Source organism: Callospermophilus lateralis, chromosome 9 (genome assembly GCF_048772815.1).
Source record: "Callospermophilus lateralis isolate mCalLat2 chromosome 9, mCalLat2.hap1, whole genome shotgun sequence".
Lineage (NCBI taxonomy): Eukaryota > Metazoa > Chordata > Mammalia > Rodentia > Sciuridae > Callospermophilus > Callospermophilus lateralis.
Genome location: NC_135313.1, coordinates 128,012,882 through 128,031,817, shown reverse-complemented (window position 1 = coordinate 128,031,817; position 18,936 = coordinate 128,012,882).

The window sequence follows — 18,936 nt, the reverse complement described above, 5'->3', positions numbered from 1 at the left end:
TCCACACGGGGAGACACTTTGACCCCAGTGCCCACATTTTACGTACAAAGAGAGAATTCATCACTGCTGCCTAATGTTTATTGGAATATAAGAGAGCATTTCCTCCAGGTCACATAGATGCAGACCCAGCTTTGATGGTCTCACTACAAAGGAAGAAAAAGCTCCTGACAACAACATATATTTCAAGTGCCCAACCTCAGAGGCCGTTTCTCAAGAAGTCTTTAGGCCAGCAGAGCTCCATGATTGTGGAGTAATACCCTGTCCCTTACTTTAGAAACGCCTCTACCACCACCAAAGTTGTAAACTCCTGAGCATTTTCATTCCAGATATGTATTCAGAGATTCTATAACTCTTCTCCTCTAATTTTGTCATACTTGGGGCGAAGGTAATGTCAAGGAATTGTTCTGGATGAGAGTGGGAGGATTTTTTGTAGCACATATTTGCATACACATTGGATTCATCTTCCAATTTTCCATTCAAAATACTTAATCCCTGACATTACCCCATAACCTACTTGACTCTGACTACTAATCCTAATATTATGGAGAAAAATAACTCTAACAGAATTGAAATACAAGCAGTTCAGTAGAGACATGGTGTATAGTTGCACTTGCCTTTTGCATTATATAGGGTAGGAGTTATACATCTAGTCAATTTTTTGTTGTAAAAGTTCTCAATGTGTTTTTAAAGTTAACAAATATGTGAATTTCTGTCTCCCTTTCTCTGAAGCCTATTCAGCATATGTGTTTCTTTAAGCACATGTAGAATCCTTCCTGGTACGACACGTATATTATTGTGTGGTGGCAGACATGGCAGATACAAATTGTGAGAAGAGATCACTACTCCTAAACGCTGTAGGAACTGAAAATTCAACCTTTGGGTGAGCTTCCTAGCTGAACAATATTATACGTAAATCCATGTTCAGTACAATGAATATTTTTGATCTGTGGATGATATATATTTCATGGTGAATTTCAATTGGCATATACTGCTACTTTTTAATATCTGTGTGTGTGTTTGTATATATATGTATATATACTCTCCAGATTTTTCAAAATATGAAATATATGTTACTTATTTTCGATTTCCATAATTCATTTTGCAGCAAATCTCACACACCCTACTTGATGAACCATGACCCTAATATTACCATTAGATGTATAACTGGTTGGAATTAATGATTGTATATAAATATATGATTTCTTATATATTTTCAGATATCAATTCAATTCATTATTTAAAGTGGAACTGGTTATATTATTTATACACAGTATTGTCTATTCATACATTACCTCTATATTCATAGACGCAGGGTACACATCTTTATACCCCCAATACTAATTTGTACGTCTTCAAAATATTACTCCCAGAAATGGTGGAAGAAATACTCATGTCACCTGATGTACATATAGATTTTATCACATTAATATTCTGGAAACAAAAAGCAAAGGTCACACTTATGATTGTACCAATGTAAAGGTCGGGCGAGCGTCGGAGGAAGAGACCACCAAGAGATTGTCTCATGTAACAGCAAAGAGTTTATTGGGGGTCCATCATGCTGGGGCTCAGAGATAACTTGAATTTAGCAGAGAGCCCTGAGAACAGCTTAAGCAGAGCTTATATACTTTCTTTGGAGAGGGCAGGGAGTGAAGTTTATTGATGGGTCAGGACGAGTGGGCAGTTTGCGTGCAAATGTGTGAGGGAGCACATTCTGCAGTTTGGCAGTTGAGGACAGCACATTCTGGGAACAAGATTAGCAAACAATTCTCAAGATTTCAACAGTGTTTTGTTAAGCATACAGGAAGAACAGGAAGTGACAAGTACCTATTTTATTAACCTTTCATTCCCCACTTCTTGTTCTGGTTATTTTTAATCATAAAAGTGATTATTGGGGGGTGTCACATTTTATGTCTGCTACTGGGGTATATTTTTGTCTGATTTCCATAAGTTTAACTTGTCTAATTTGAGCTTGGAGAAAGGAAACTACATGATTGAGCTAACAGGGCCCTAAAGTTAGCAATAATATTAGGATTATTAATGGAAAGGCCAAGGCTGATAAAAGCGTAGTTAACCATGGGGACTGTGTGAACCAAGACTCAAACCACACTTTTTTGGCCTCTGTCTCTCATTGACGCTCTTCAAGGCGTTTTCTTAATTTACTCATAGATTCTTTTACAACTCCAGTATTGTCGGCATAAAAATAACATTCGTCCCTCAATGGAGCACAAAGGCCCCTTCTCTCATGAAGAGGAGATACAACCCTCGACTGTTCAGTAAAACTACTTCAGAGAGAGGTTAAAGATTCCTGTAAGGCTGTGATGGAGGTTTTCAATATCTTTAAGTTTGGGTCTATTGCTGCTTCTAATTGGGTGATTTGTTGTGTACCATGGACTAGGGAAGTGGTTGCTGTGCCCACCCCTGTAGCAACTCCTATTCCTAATAGGATGGCTAAAGTGAGGGATACAGATTCCCGGCGGAACCGGGTTGTATGCCCGCCCCCATTTGATTTTTAAATGAACTTGCGCCATGATAGAGCACTCTGGAAAAAGTCTGCACCATTACATAATAAATGACATCTGCTGACCATTTTATGAAAACATAAACAATGTTCAAGTATATAGAATTATACTGTTGTATGGAAGGGAAAGGCAAGGCACTTGAGATAGCACCGAAGCTTGGGAATCAGTCCTATTGGGTTGCAAACGGATTTGGAGGGCATTGCTTCTGTTGTAATCAATTAAGCCCCTGAATCCCAAGTTTAGGCAGTTTCACAATTTTGTACCCAACATGTAAGGGAAGGGGTTCAGAAGTACACAGTCTGCAGAAGTTCACATAAAGCAGTTTTTGTTTTTGTTTATTTCCTCTGTTCTGGGCAAGTTAACTTTTTAAGGACACATGTGAGTGGGAGAGATTTTGTCTTCTCTCTTTTTTTCTCCCTGACAGCTGTTGCCATGGAGCCCAGTTGGTAACTTCTTTATCTTAGAAATGTAGCCATCTCTGTGAGGCCCCATCTCAAGGCCAGAGGCCTTGTTCACATATTTTGTGAAAAACACGTAAGGGGGTGTCTAGCTTAGGAGTGCTAATTTTTCCAGCCAGTGGCAAGTAGAATACAGCAACAAGAAAAGTGAAAGTTTATCTACATTGAACTCTTTTATAGGGACTCTTTTGCTGAAAGTCCTAAAGTCAACCATGGTGAAGACTTCTGGAGAAGGTCAGTTAAGACTTTTCTGTGGTCCTGGTACAGAGGAGAAAGACGTGAAAGTCAGGGGGTGACAGCAGCTCCGTGGATCTGAGAATGAGAAAGGAGAGATGTAAAAGAATAATGGGAAAGGGGTTTGGTATTTTCCTAGCAAGAAAAACTTGAGAAGTAGAACAGGTAGAGCAGAGGGGAAGATGGGATTGAGAATCCCAAAAAAGCGTATGAGGGACTTTAAATTCTAAGTAACCTGTTTTCAGTGTTGACAAACCAAACTTAAAGGCCATTTTCATTACATCTTGGATAGGGGTCTGAGGGATCTCAGGTCACATTGATACAGACCTAGATTTTATGATGTCACTACAAACGAAGCTAAATCTCCTGACAATTACATATATTTCAAGTGCCCAACCTCAGAGGAGGTTTCTCAAGAAATTTTAGGCCAGCTGAGCTCCATGTTTGTATAGTGTTTACCCTCTCCCTTACTTTTGGAAACTGTTCTACCACCTCCAGTGTTGTGAACTCCTGAGCATTTTCCATTTCACATATGTATTCACAGATTTTCTAATTCCTCTCCTCTAATTGTGTCTTACTTGGAGCGATGGTTATGTCAAGGCATTGTTCTGGAGAGAGAGGGAAGATTTTTGTGTATCACATGTTTGCATACACATTAGATTCGTTTTCCTATTTTTCATTTGAAATACTGAATCCCTGACACTAACCCATAAACTACTAGACTCTGACTACTAATCCTAATATCATGGAGAAAAAGAAACCTAACTGAATAGAAATACAGGCCTTTCATTGGAAGCATGGTGTATACTTGGATTTGCCTTCTGCTTTATCAAAGGTAAGTGTTATAAGTCTAGTCAACTTTTCATTGTAATATTTCTCCATGAGTTCTTAAATTTATCACATATTTAAATTCCTGTCTCCCTTTCTCTGTAGCCTATTCAGCACATGTATTTGTTAATGCATATATAGTATCCTACCTGGTATCACATGAACATTCTTGTGAGCTCACTGACTTTGGATATAAAAATTGTGAGAAGAGATTACTCCCCCTAAATCCTGATGGAAATGAAAATTCAACCTATGGGTGAGCTTCTTAATGGAAAACATTATACATAAATCCATGTTCTGTAAAATGACTATTTTTGGATATGTTGATGAATTATATTTCATGATGAATTTAGCTTGGCATATATATTGCTACATATTAATGTGTGTGTGTCTGTGTGTGTATGTGTGTGTTTGTGTGTGTGTGTGTGTATATATATATATATATATATATATATATATATATATATATATTCTCCAGAATTTCCAAAATATGAAATATATGTGTCTTATTATACACTCCCTGAATTCATTCATGTTTTTGCATGTGTATTTATAAACAACATTTCACAAGATTTTTCTCAGAAATACTCAACCACCTGAAATACATATTGGTTTCTTAGTAATGAAAACTAACTTCAGTGAATGGTGCTTACAAATCCTAATATTTCTACAGTATCTGATCCAGGTTAACATCAATGCAAGTAGATTCCTATGGGACCTGATGTGTATTTTGAAGTTCATTTTATTCAACATTGGTACATAACAATTTCTTCAGATTTTGGAGATCATAAGATATATTTTTTCATTGACAAGTTCACAAATTTATAGGCATTTGGTTCACTTTCAATTACTTCCTACTTCAGAACACATGTATTCCTCCATGTTTCTTTCCTGGTGTTTTCACTAGACTTCTTTCTAAACACATAATTTTCAATTCCATAATCATTTTTGAAGCAAAACTCACACACTATTCATGATATACAATAACCCTAATATTACCATTAGATATATAACTGGTTGGAATGAATATATATATATATATAATTTCCTATATATTATCAGATGTAAATTCAATCCATTATTTAAAGTTGGAACCAATTATATACTTTATTCACAAAATGGTCTATTTATGCATCATTTATTTAATCATCAACACAGGGTACACCTATTTGTATTCCCAGTACTAATGTATATGTTTTCAGAATATTGCTCACTGTAATGGTTAAATAATTACTCATGTCACCTGATCTCCATATACATTTTACCACAGTACTATTCTGGACACAAAATGCAAAGGTCACACTTATGATTGTACCAAAGCCTAAATGGAAAGTGAGCATGGATTACTAAAATCATCCATGTCCAGGTTGCCTAAAGCTTTCAAATGTCAATCCTATTGGTGACTACATATTTGTTTCTTCCTAAGATTATATATTCAACTTCAAGCCTGTTGAAAATATCTAATACTATCACTCACTTTATACTTTGCCTGATTTCCTAAATTCCCTATTGATATCTGCTTTCCTACATATTTTCCCCAGTTCATCATTGTGACTGTCTCTTCACATGTGCTAACATTTACATTCACTCTCTAACCAAAACCCTATTGCTAAAGAACTTTTTGTCCAACTCCTAGACAAACTATTATTGCTAAACATACTGACTATCTTCCTAATCCTACGAACTATCCCTTTTGACTGGATATTCTCTTCTAAATTCAGTCATCCGTGGCACACGGTCCTATGCCATTGTATATCGATTTATCTGAGACATCTGTGCAGAACATAATTCAAGCTAAGTATACCAATCAAGGGTCCAATGCCTTTCTGGGCTTCAAATCTTTCCAAGATTTCTCTTCTCATACATATATTTCATGTCTATATTCTTATAAATATCACAGGTTCAAAATGCCATTATTCATCCAGCAGAATGATCCCTAACCCAAATCGAACATGCTATTAACCCTAACCATACACTGTTCCCTCAATCTCACTTTACAGAAGTTCAGAGACAGAGTTGGTCTTAAAATAGAGGAAGGTAGGGGATCTTCTACCAGCTGAGAACCTCAAAGGTCCATGCATAAATAATCCCTTGAGAAGATGAAAGCAGCTCTGAAAAACCTGAGAGAGCAAAAGTCATCTTCCATGGCAAACAACCCGGTCAGGATGAAAAGATGAATCTGAATCACCCTCTCTCTTCTTAATGTAGAGAAGATGGACCAAACCAAGACTGTGTGGAGAGATGTTCCCAGGTGCCTATGGTTGATATACCATTCTAACTTGTGAAAATGTCACAGGAAGTAGGTGTAGCCTCCATCTCATGGGACTCTTGGAAGCAACTTTAGGACAAAGTGGTTGCCAAGGCAGTGAGCTCATTCTGTTCCTGAAGGAAGTGAACTCACCTCACTTCTTTGGTGATGGAACTCTCTGAACTTGGGATCCAGAAAGCCAGGAACACAGAGCCAGTCCCACTCAAAGTCCCAGTGGACAAACTTCTTTGGATTTACCAAGGACAGAGTCAGTCTTTCTTGGTACCTACTGATTTGAGGATGGCCAAATGCCAGGAAGGTCTGAAGAGGGGCCTTTCCTGAGAAAGCAGGTAATGGCTCACCGCTGGCTCCTGACAGCATCACAGAGTTGGCCACGGAGACCAGATATGAAACAGGACAGCCCATTATGGGAGAATATATTATGGCCCACCAGTCAGAGGACACTCCGGATAGTCGCAAACCTACTTGGGGTTCTGTGTGGGTTTGGGTGTGCATGTGGGTTTGTGGTTTTGTCTCATGAGAATATGTAGGAAAGTTGATTTGTTTGGTTTGCTGTGAATTGTTTCTAGTAAGTCATTTGACAAGGTGAGTGTTTCTATGTCTGTGTATCCCACTGTGTCCATGCTTGCAGACATTAGAAAAGAGAATGAATCAATAGATGTGTCCTGTCTAGTAGAAAGCTTCCCAGCATTCATCCTGCCCAATTAATGAATGGTCTTCGGCTTGCCTTATGAATGGGCAACACCTACTACCTTCCTATGTTCTGGTATTCTTCCTCAATTCTATCAATCTCAAGAATAGGCTCATGGTTTTGTGTCCAAGATATGTACCACCTCCAAGCTCTGTGACATGGCCATGTGCTGGTTAGCTGAAGAAAAGGGCGAGCATCTCAGAAAACTGAGATATCAGTGTGACCAGGAAAGTCTCAGTGGAGAAACCCCACTTTGGGCCTTTTGCTTACCTATTCTTCTTTTGCCCTGAATGTCAGGAAGGTCTTTGTCTCAGGCCACCCTTTTGTGAATCCTGAAGAAAACAGTATTCAAATATAAATGAATGGGCATCACCTGTGGCTCTTTGCTTAATTGTTTTGGAAATGGATGTGTCTGAATCAGCCTCTTGGCCCTGTGTGAGGCTGTGGCTTAGATTCTCACCATCTGATGGATCTTTAGAAAAATGCCATGTGTGCATCCAAAATCAAAATAGCCGAAAAAGCAGTAATTGTGAATGAAGTCTCTCTCATTCCTCTGTAAGGTTCCTGAACTCCATCATTGATCTGCCATTGGCTTCCAAATGGTTTGTGACTGACATGGTGCAGCCCACACACCCTTGTATATTGATGGTAAAAGATGGCATAGAGTAGGAGACTGTTTAAAAGATTATTATGACTCCTTTGGCCCAGAAGAGGTGCCTGTTCCCACCTTTTCTTACTGGAACTTAATTAATTAAATTCTAAAAATTCACCCTTTGACAATGGTACCTTAAAACTTGTCAGAATTGGGGATGAGACTATGCAAAAGACCTCTCGTTCCCCCTCGGCATGCCCACCAGTTAGTATAGACATAGACCCTTCTCAGTCTCCCCAGGACCTGGGAACCTTCCTGGTCCCCCCTCAAAATACCACCCTAATGAATAAGGCTCCAATGGTTACCACCCACCTTTATCCAGTTTTAATTCCCAGAGACACATTGACCCCTAGGGAGGAGGTTACCTTGGAGAAGAAAGCTGCTCGCTACCATTCAGAAGACCTGCCACCTCTCAGGACCCTGCCACAACCTACAGGACTTACACATCCACCTCCCTCCTTTATCCCTGTTGCCTTTTGTGCTCCCGCCATTCAGGGGCCAACTGCCTCCCCCCCAGATATTTTTTCCCCACTTCCCTTGCCTAACCTGGCTCCCTTGTGAGAGTCTCTCCAACATAGATGGGAACAGATCCAACTTTTAAAAGAATTAAGATTCCTTGACTCTGAGCTCTGCTCATTAGCCTTAGGCACGGAGTCAAGCAAGCTGGCCCACAGCGGTCTAATACAAAGGCTAAGATGCTCCATTAGGCTGTTCTCACCTTCCCAGTCACCTGCAGTCAGATAGATAAGCCTTCCCAAGCTGAGGTCAAAAGGATCAAGAGGAGGAAGTGGGGAAATGGATCAAGGAGATCAGGACTTAGGGGATGAGGAGTTCACCCCTTGGCAGGAAGGAACCCAGAGTGTCTATAAAAAATTAAGCCTGCATTTTCTTGAAAAACTGAAAAAGGCTTTTGTTCACTATGGCCCCACTCTGCCTTAAATGTTGGCTTTATTAGAAAGCCACAGCGCCAATGGCTTACTCCCAATGATTGGAAATTTCTAGCCTGAGCTACCCTCAGTGCCAGAGACTTCCTGTTATGGAATGCAGATTTCAAAGAGCACTGTTGGGAAACTGCTCAAAAAAATTTAACTAAGGCCTCCTCTAATTCCTGGACTTATGTTAAGCTAGTGGGCAATGCACTTTGTGACACTAAAATTAAACAGGCACCTTTCCCTCCTGGACTTTTGGCGCAGATTCAGACTGCTGACTTACATGTTTGGAGACGCCTCCCTCATAAGGCCTCAGCTAACACTTCCCTGGCAAATATTCAACAAGGGCGCGAGGAGCCTTATAGCGACTTTGTTCCCCGGCTTAACCTAGCCGCGGAATGCTTGCTTGGACCTAGCAAAAGGGAAAGCACCTTTGTAAAACATCTTGCCTTTGAAAACGCCAAGCCAGCATGTCAGGATGTTCTTCGACCACATAATGATAAAGGGAAACTTTCTGATTTTATTAGACTCTGTGCAGGGGTGGGAGCAGCCCATGCCATGGGTCCCGACCTAGGTGCCACCTTTACCAAGGCCTTTAACAATCCTGGCTCATATACTTGCTTTACTGGTAAACAACCTGGTGATTTTACACATGATTGTCTGACAGGCAAACAAAGCCTAGGAATAGCGTCTCCTCAAACTGGGGCTAAACCCCCCCAGCTACCCTTTGCCCTAGATGTGGTAAGGTCATCACTGGGCCAGTGAGTGTAGATCTAAGACAAATGCCCTCGCACAGGCTACTTCTTCCTGCTTCTCGGGAAACTCCCTATGGGGCCAAGCCCCTGGCCCCGACCTCCCCCAGGACAAACCCAGGGGCAATAAGGTTTGTTCCCTCCCAAACTTCCAACCTACCTCAAAATCCTACTCCACAATTGCCTCCCTCTAAGGAGCCACCCCAGGCAGCGCAGGATTTGACGTCTGTGCCTGCACTGATAAAATATTAGACTCAGTGCAAGGGCCCCAGATAATACCCACTGGAATAATGGGTTCCCCTTCATCTCATAGGTGTGCCCTTATTATTGTAAGAGCCTCTACTACCTTATAAGTTGTTCAGGTCTTCCCTGGCATTATTGATAATGATTTCACTGGAGAAATAAAAATACTGGCCACAGCTATTAAGGGAGTTGCGGACATCCTCACAGGAACAAAACTTGCACAATTAATACTCCTTCGCTTGGATTCAGGAAGCACTTCCACCACACAAACCTACTGTGGGGGACTGCCTCCTTGGGATCCTCTGATGCGTATTGGGTTCAGCCCATTTCTCACAATACACCCACCATTACCTTTCTTAATGAAGGAAAGGAATTCCAAATATTTCTAGATATTGGAGCTGATGCCACAATTATTTCTCAAAAATACTGGCCATCAGGTTGGCTTTTCACCCCATCCTTGACAGACTTTAAAGGGATAGGACAGACAAAAAATCCTCTGGTCAGCTCTAGGGCTCTTAGCTGGAATGATAAAGAGGGTAATAAGGGAAATGTCACTCCATTCGTTGTTCCTGACCTCCCTGTTAACCTATGAGGCCGAGATATTTTGAGTCAAATGGAAGTTATTTTTGCCAGTCCCAATTCCATGGTGACTCATCAAATGCTTCGTATGAATTTTGTCCCTGGCACAGGCCTTGTGAGACTGAGACAAGGACTGGTTGAGCCTATACAACCCATACATAAAAGAAATATATATGGACTTGGGTATTCGGTTTCTTAGTGTCGGTCACTGACCCTCCTGTATCCCATGGAGATAAAATTATTTAAGAGACTCAGACTCTTGTGTGGGTGGATCAAGGCCCCTTACCCAAAAAAAACATGTTAGTGTATGAACAGCTGGCAGCCGGCCATGTAGAGCCCTCAACCTCACCATGGAATACTCCTATTTTTGTTATCAAGAAAAAATCAGGCAAGTGGCGCCTTTTGCAATATTTGTGTGCCATTAACAAAGTTCTGCGTCTGAAGGGAGCACTACAGCCAGGCATTCCTACACCAGTGGCTATTCCCAAAAACTATTGTAAAATGGTTATTGACTTAAAAGATTGCTTTTTTACCATTACTTTACATCCTGAGGATAGACACTATTGTGCCTTTAGTCTCCCTCACATTAATTTTCAAGGCCCTATGCAGAGATTTCAATGGAAATTCTTCCCCAAGGTATGGACAACAGCCCTACTCTTTGCCAAAAATACGTTGCTCAAGCAGTAGACCCTGTGGAGAGTGATGGCCACAAATTTATATTTTACATTATATGGATGATTTGTTAATTGCTGCACCTAATACCCATGACCTTAATAATTGTTACTTGGACCTTTACAAAATCCTCACTACCTTGGGACTACAGATAGCTCCTGATAAGTTTCAAACACAGGACTCTTATAGCTATTTGGGCCTTAAACTTCAAGATAATCAGATTCAAATTGCAATAATACAACTACGTGTGGACCATCTTCACACCCTTAATAATTTTCAAAACTTACTGGGGGATATTCAATGGCTAAGAACATATTTAAAATTACCCACTTGTGTACTATTTCCACTTAATGATATTTTGAGAGGTGATTCCCACCCCTCCTCCCCTCAAAAGCTTACTCCCGAGGCATGACATGTATTTAACCAAGTCACAGAAGCCACTGCACAACAGTTTGTTACACAAATTTCTTATAACCTTGCTCTGGTTCTGGTTATTTTACACACTCCTCATACACCCACAGGAATATTTTGGCAGTGAGATCCACATTTTAAAAATAAAGGTTGCCCCTTGCTTTGGGTTTATTTACCCACCACATCCTCCAAGTTATTTCTGTTTATCTAGCTCAGGTAGCTTCTATTATTATTAAAGGTCGTTTGCTTTCTTGACAACATTTTGGCAAAGACCCTGATAATATTTTAATCCCATATACTAAGAACCAAACCCAATTTTTACTACAGTCAGAGGAAGAATGAAGTATTGCCCTATCAGGCTTTTTGGGAACAATTGATAACCACCTCTCCAATGACCCCCTTTTACATTTTGTCCAGTTACATCCATTTATTTTTCCCAAAATTACTCAAAAGGCTCCCATTCCTCAAGCCTTACAGTCTTTACAGACTGTTCCAGTAATGGCCATGCAGTCTTTGTTGTCAATAACCAGCCTACCACCTTTGATACTGTCTATCAGTCAACACAGTTTGTGGAATTGTTTGCCATAACACAAGTTTTTATAACATTATTTGATAATCCTGTTAATATTTATGCAGACAGTGCCTACATTGCTAATTCTGTGCCCCTGATGGAGATTTCACCCACCATGAAGGCTTCTTCCAATGTGGCCTTTCTGTTTCACCAGCTTCAGCAGCTAATTCAGGCCAGACAACACCCATTTTTCTTAGGACACATCAGGGCACATTCTGATCTTCCCAGCCCTCTAACACAAGGTAATTCCCTAGCTGATGCAGCAACTTGTTCCATCTTTCAATTTTTTGTTGGCTCCATTCAAAAGGTCACGGAGTTACACAATCTTCACCATCTAAATTCCCAGAGCCTTCTATTACTTTGTAAAATTACCAGGCAACAGGCACGAGAGATAGTAAAAGCATGCCCTGGTTGCGCTGTCTCCCTCCCCATTCAACACTTGGGAGTTAAACCCCGAGGACTACTGCCCAATCAGTTTTGGCAAACGGATGTTACTCATTTTCCTGAATTTCGAAAAAACAAATATATACACGTTTCTATAGATACCTACAGCGGCTTTATTTTTGCATCACCACATTCTGGAGAGGCTACCAAAGATGTCCTTTCTCATCTTGTTTCAGCCTTTTCTGTTATGGGTAATCCAACACATATTAAAACAGATAATGGTAATGCATATATCAGTGCCAAGTTTAAACAGTTTTGTGCTACCTTGCAAATTTGTCATACTACTGGAATTCCATACAACCCTCAGGGCTAAGGCATCATGGAACATGCCCACCTTACCTTAAAGACTTGGCTAACCCACCTTAAGGCTTCCGCCTTTGTATTTACCACTCCCAGGCATTGCCTTCACCATGCATTTTTTGCCCTTATTTTTCTTACCCTAGACAGTGAAGACCTTTCGGCCGCAGACAGACACTGGCATCCCTCATCCAATTCTGTTCGCCCACCTGTTATGTGGCGCAATCCCCTTACAAATAAATGGAAAGGCCCACTTTCTGTCCTCATCTGGGGACGAGGCTTAGCTTGTGTTTTGGACCAAGAGCAAGCAGCCCCAAGATATTTAACAGAACGCCTGGTTAAACAGGTTAATGACTTACCTCAACACAGGGATGGAGGCCCTCCCCCTGAGGACAAATTTTCCTCTTTTTCAGATGCAGCCAACAATTTGTGTGAGGATCCTGCTTAAGGCACTTCTACTGAACAGGTTTGTACATGGAGGCCTTGGTCCTCCACCTTCCAACATCATGGAGTACGTTTTTGGCACCCCCTGCAAATGCGAGTTAGGATCTTGGACTCAGGCTCCCACTAGCTGTACCCAGACTGCTGACTGCGTGAATAAAATGGCTTACCTCCGTGCCGAGGTTGACCATAAACTCGGAGGAGTTCATTAGCCTAAATGGGTATGTGTTAACAAGCCAAAGATTATTCCCCCTAGTACAAGTAAAGCTCTCCAAAATTGTTCTGCAACCTGTACGCATACCCAGGCGATGTATGACTCTTGTTATGTGTCACCCTCAATTTGTGTTACCAAGCAGGAAGAACTGCTTGAATTCACCCATGAATGACTCTCTGATCAGATAGCAGCCCTCTCTTAAACTTTAGTGACACCTCATAAATATTGGCCTTCTGTGGCCAGACAATTACCCTCTGTAAGCCTCTAATGGTCCTCATAAATTTTGATGTTGGGGATAGCAAAAAAAAAAAAAATGTAAACTACAATTAGTGTGAGGCTTGTCAGAGTTCTGTTATATATAACACCCCTTTTGTGTAACTTTCTGCGCTATAAAGCTGGGCTGTAGGAAAGTTAGGGTTGCTGTGTTGTTCTGGCCACTTTGAGAAGGAGAGGCAGCACAGATGTTGGAAATAATACGCTTGCTTTAATTTGATTTTAATTGGAGTCAGTGTTCTTTTCCTACATCCTGGTCTAACAGGTAAAAACTCCACAAACATAAAGCTCTGCTGACCTAAAGACTTTTTGAGAAACTGCCTCTGAGGTTGGGCACTTGAAATATATGTTGTTCTCAGGAGCTTTAGCATCTATGTGACTGGAGTGCATGGTTTCTTGTTTTCCAATGAACATGAGGCAGCAGTGCTTAATTCTCTATTTGTAGGTAAACTGTGGCCACTGGGGGATAAGTATCTCCCCGTGTGGACTGTGAAGCCATTTGGTCATCCTCCATTTTCGTGGTGTTTCTTGCTGCTGCACTGTGAGTTTGGTATTTGCATCACGAAATACAAGGAGTTGAACAGGGACACGGTGATGGCGGGAGTTCTGTCACGTGTCGTGGGTCAGGGTCTGCAGGAGAATGCACCATCCAGGCTTCTATCCCACATAGCTTTCTCCTTGACCATAGCAACCTGATTCTGAACATTGCCTTGAAACCTCTCCATATAACAAGATGCCTTTACATATAAGGGTCTGCTGGCTGCACTTTGTCACCCACAAGCAATTTGGAAGTCAATTGGAGATCCAAATGGACCCACCATAGATATTTTATCACACACCTGCACACCACAGATCTGGGCCCACTACTCAGCAGTCTCCATCTTACTGGCATCTCTGTTCTTCACCATTTTATGAAACCCAGTCAATCAATGCACTGTCTCATGCACTCATGGTCAGCAACAGGAGATCCAAAGGCTCTCCAGTGCCACCTGGTCATGGGAGTTTCAAAAAATTCAGGGTATTTATCTAGCCACTTTTCAAGGATGAATTTGGAGGCACTGTGTGTTTCAATTCATTCAGGAACCATTAAATGTTGAGGAAGCTCATTTCAATGAATGCTCTGGAGAAATCTCAAAGGCAAGGCTTCCCAAAGAGTAGCCAAAAGGTCACATGAAGCCCAGCCAATTGAGGTCTACAATGTGAGGTCCATGTGTGATTTGATTCATTACTATGGCTGCCAAAACTTTTAGAATGAAATCATGTGATATCCTGCCTGAGATTCGCAGTGCTCAGTGGAAAGCCACCCTTGGCCTAGATCTCAGTTTCCAAAGGCAACTATCAAGCGTGGCCTCCTAAAATTCCAACAAAATTCAGGGCAATACTTCTCTGAGGTCAGTTCCAGAACTGAGTCTCTAAAGGTCATCTCACCAAAGTTCAAGCCCTGGTGGACCCAGTCATCCCTTCAAACCGCCACACCAATGAACACAATTAAAAGCAAAACACTCCCACATGGCCCTCACCTTCTTCCATATAGACAGTCATCATAACCTCTGGCTGGAGAATTCCATGAGGGGCACAGCCCAAGACAGTGTCCAAAATAATCTCCGTGCCCGTCATTTGCCTAAACTTAGGGTGGCCTGGACACCCTTCCTGTGAACTAGGAGTGATCAAATAAGCCTGGCATTAATAATGCTTTGTTTCTCCAATTTGAGGCCTACTGACTGTCAGGTATAGATTCTTTATGTGATTTGGAGTCATGAGAAAACACAAGCACCTATGGGCTAGCCTCTGCAGGCCTTTGAAGAACTCATTTGACCCAAAGGATCCCTATTCTCACTTGATGTAGGTCCGGAACCTATCATAGTAAGGCAATAGACTTCCTACACAATGACTGATCTTTTTGCCATTTTGGTTTTGGATGCATACATGGGATCTTTCTTTAGATCAATCAGGTGCTGAGAATCTAAGCCACTGCCTCACAAAGGGCCAAGAGTCTGATTCAAACACATCCCTTTCTAAAGCAATTAAGCATAGAGCCACAGGTTATGCCCATTCATTTCCATTTGAAAACATTTTTCTTCAGGATTCACAAAGTGGTGGCCTGAGGCAAAGACCTTCCTGACATTCAGGGCAACAGAACAATAGGTAAGCAAAAGGCCCAAAGCAGGGTTTCTCCACTGAGACTTTCCTGGACACACTGATATCAGAGTTTTCTGAGATGCTCGCCATTCCCTTCAGCTATCCTGTACATGACTATGTCACTCAGCTTGGAGATGGTACATATCTTGGACACAAAATCATGAGCCTATTCTTGAGAGTGACCAGAATTCAGAAAGAAATCAGGAACTTAGGAAGATAGGAGGTGTTGCCCATCCATAAGGCAAGCGGCAGTCCACTCATAAATTGGGCATAATGAATAATGGGAAGGTTTCTGCTAGACAGGACACATCCATTGATGCATTCTCTTTTCTAATTTCTACAACCGTGAACAAAGTGGGATACACATACATGCAAAAAATCGCCTTGTCAAACGACTTACTAGAAATAGTCCACTCCAAACCAAACAAACAGCCTTTTCTACATATTCTCAGAACAAGAGACTAAACCACAAAATCACACACACACCCACAAACGCACCTCCTTCATTCAAGTAGGTCTGTGACTATCCGGAGTGTCCTCTGACTGGTGGGTCATACTATGTTTTTCTGAAATGGACTGTTCTCTCTCAGATCTTGTCTTCTTGGCCAACACTGTGAAATTTTCAGGAGCCAGTGGTGAACCACTACCTGCTTTCTCAGGAAAGGCCCATTTTCAGAGCTCTCCTGGCATTTGGAAAATCTCACATTAGTAGGTACCAAGGAAGACTTATTCTGTCTTTGGTTATTCCAAACAACTGAGCCCAATGGGAAAGAAACTGGGACTGATTCTGGGTGCAGGCTTAGTGAATGTCAAGTTCAGAGACATCCATCACCAAGGAAGAGTGGTAGGTTGCTTCATTCAGAAATTTAATGAGGTTACTGCCTTGGAAACCACTTTGTCCTAACAATTGCTTCTAAGGGTTCCATGAGATGGAGGATTCCCCTACTTCTTGGGACACTTTCACAAGTTAGAATGGTATATCAACCTTAGGCACCTGGGAACAGATCTCCACACAGGTTGGTTTGGTCCATCTTCTCTACATTAAGAAGAGAGAGGCTGATTCAGACACAACCCTTCATCCTGACCAGGTTGTTTGCCATGGAGGATGACTTTTGCTCTCTCAGGTCCTTCATAGCTGCTTACAACTTCTCCAGGAATCATTTCTGCATGGATCCTTGAGTTTCTCAGCAGGTGGAAGATCCCCTATATTCCTGTATTGTAAGACCAAGTCTGTCCCTGCTCTTCTGTAAAGTTAGATTGACTGAACAGTGTATGGATAGGGTTACTAACAAGTTCGATTTGGATTAGGACTCATTCTGTGGGATGAAAAATGGTATTGGGAAACTGCGATATTTTCAAGAATATACAGGTGAAATATAAGTTTGAAAACAGAAATCTAGCTAAGATTTGAAGCCCAGAAGTGCATTGGGCCCTTGATTGGGATACTTAGCTTTGAATTATGTTCTGCACTGATGTGTCAGATGAGTTGATAAACAATGGCTTAGGACCTTGTACCTTGAATGATTGAAGGTCGAAGAGAACATCCAGTCAAAAGGGATAGTCGGTAGGATTAGGAAGATTCTCGGTTGGTATAGAAAGAAGAGTGAGTACCAAATTTGGACCAAAATTCTTTAGCAATAGGGTTTCGGGTAGACAATGAATGTTAATGTCAGCATATGTGAAGAATCAGTCACAATGATGAACTGGGGAAAATAGGTAGGAAAGCAGATATCAATAGAGACATTAGGAAATCAGGCAAAGTATAAAGTGAGTGATAGGATTAGATATTTTGAACAGGGTTGAGTTTGAATATATAATCATAGGAGGAAACACATTTGTAGTGACCAGTAGGATTGACATTTGAGAGCATTAGGCAACCTGAACATGGGTATTTTAGTAATCCATGGTCACTTTCCATTTAGGCTTTGGTACAATCTTAAGTGTGACCTTTGCTTTTTGTGCAGAATTTTACTGTGATAAAATGTATATGTAGATCAGGTAACATGACTATTTCTTCCACCATTTCTGGGAGCAATACATTGAAGACGTATAAATTAGTATTCTGGGTACAAAGAGGTGTACCGTTTGTCTATGCATATAGAGATAATGCGTGAATAGACCATACTGTGAATAAATAATATATCTGGTTCTGACATTACATAATGGATTGAATTTATATCTGAAAATATACAGGAAATCTTATATTGACATATAATCATTCATTCCAACCATTATATATCTAATGGTGATATTAAGGTTATGGTTTATCATGAAGTGTGTTTGAGTTTTACTTCAAAAGTGATTACGGAAATCAAAAATAATGTGTTTGGAAAGAAGTCTCAGGAAAAGACCAGTCAAGAAATATTGAGGAATACATGTGTTCTGAAGCAGGAAGTGATTGTGAACCAAATGCCTATAAATCTGTGAAATTGTGGATGAAATATATATCCTATGATTTGCAAAAACTGAAGAAATATTAATGTACCAGTTTTGAATGAAAATGAACATCAAAATACACATCATGTCTCATAGGAATCTACTTGCATTGATGTTAATCTGGGTCAGTTACTGTACAAATATTAGGATTTGTAAGCATAATTTACTGAAGATAGTTTTCAGTACTAGGAAACAAATGTATATTTCAGGTGGATGAATATTTCTGAGAATAATCTTGTAAATATTTGATTATAAATCCACATTCTTGAACATGAATGAATTTAGGGAGTGTATATAAGATACATATATTTCATATTTTGAAAAATCAGGAGAGTGTATATATATATATATATATATATATATATATATATATATATACACACACACACACACACACACACACAGACATTAAAATGTAGGAATATAGATGCCAATCGAAATTCATCATAAAATATATAGCATCCACAGATTCAAAAATCTTCATTTTACTGAACATGGATTTATGTATGATGTTGTTCAACTAGGAAGCTCACCCACAGTTTGAATTTTCAGATCAAACAGCGTTTAGGAGGAGTGATCTCTTCTCCCAATTTGTATCTGCCAAGTCAGCCACCTCACAAGAATTTACGTGTAGTACCAGGTAGGATTCTATATGTGCATATAAAAATACATGTGGTGAATAGGCTACAGAGAAAGGGGGACAAGAATTCACATATTTGTTAACTTTAAAAACACATGGAGAACTATTTCAATTAAAAATTAACTAGATTTATAACACCTACGCTATATCATGCAAAAGGCAACTCCAACTATAAAAAACGCCTCCTCTGAACTGGTTGTATTTCTATTCTGTTTGGGTTATTTTTCTCCATCCTATTAGGATT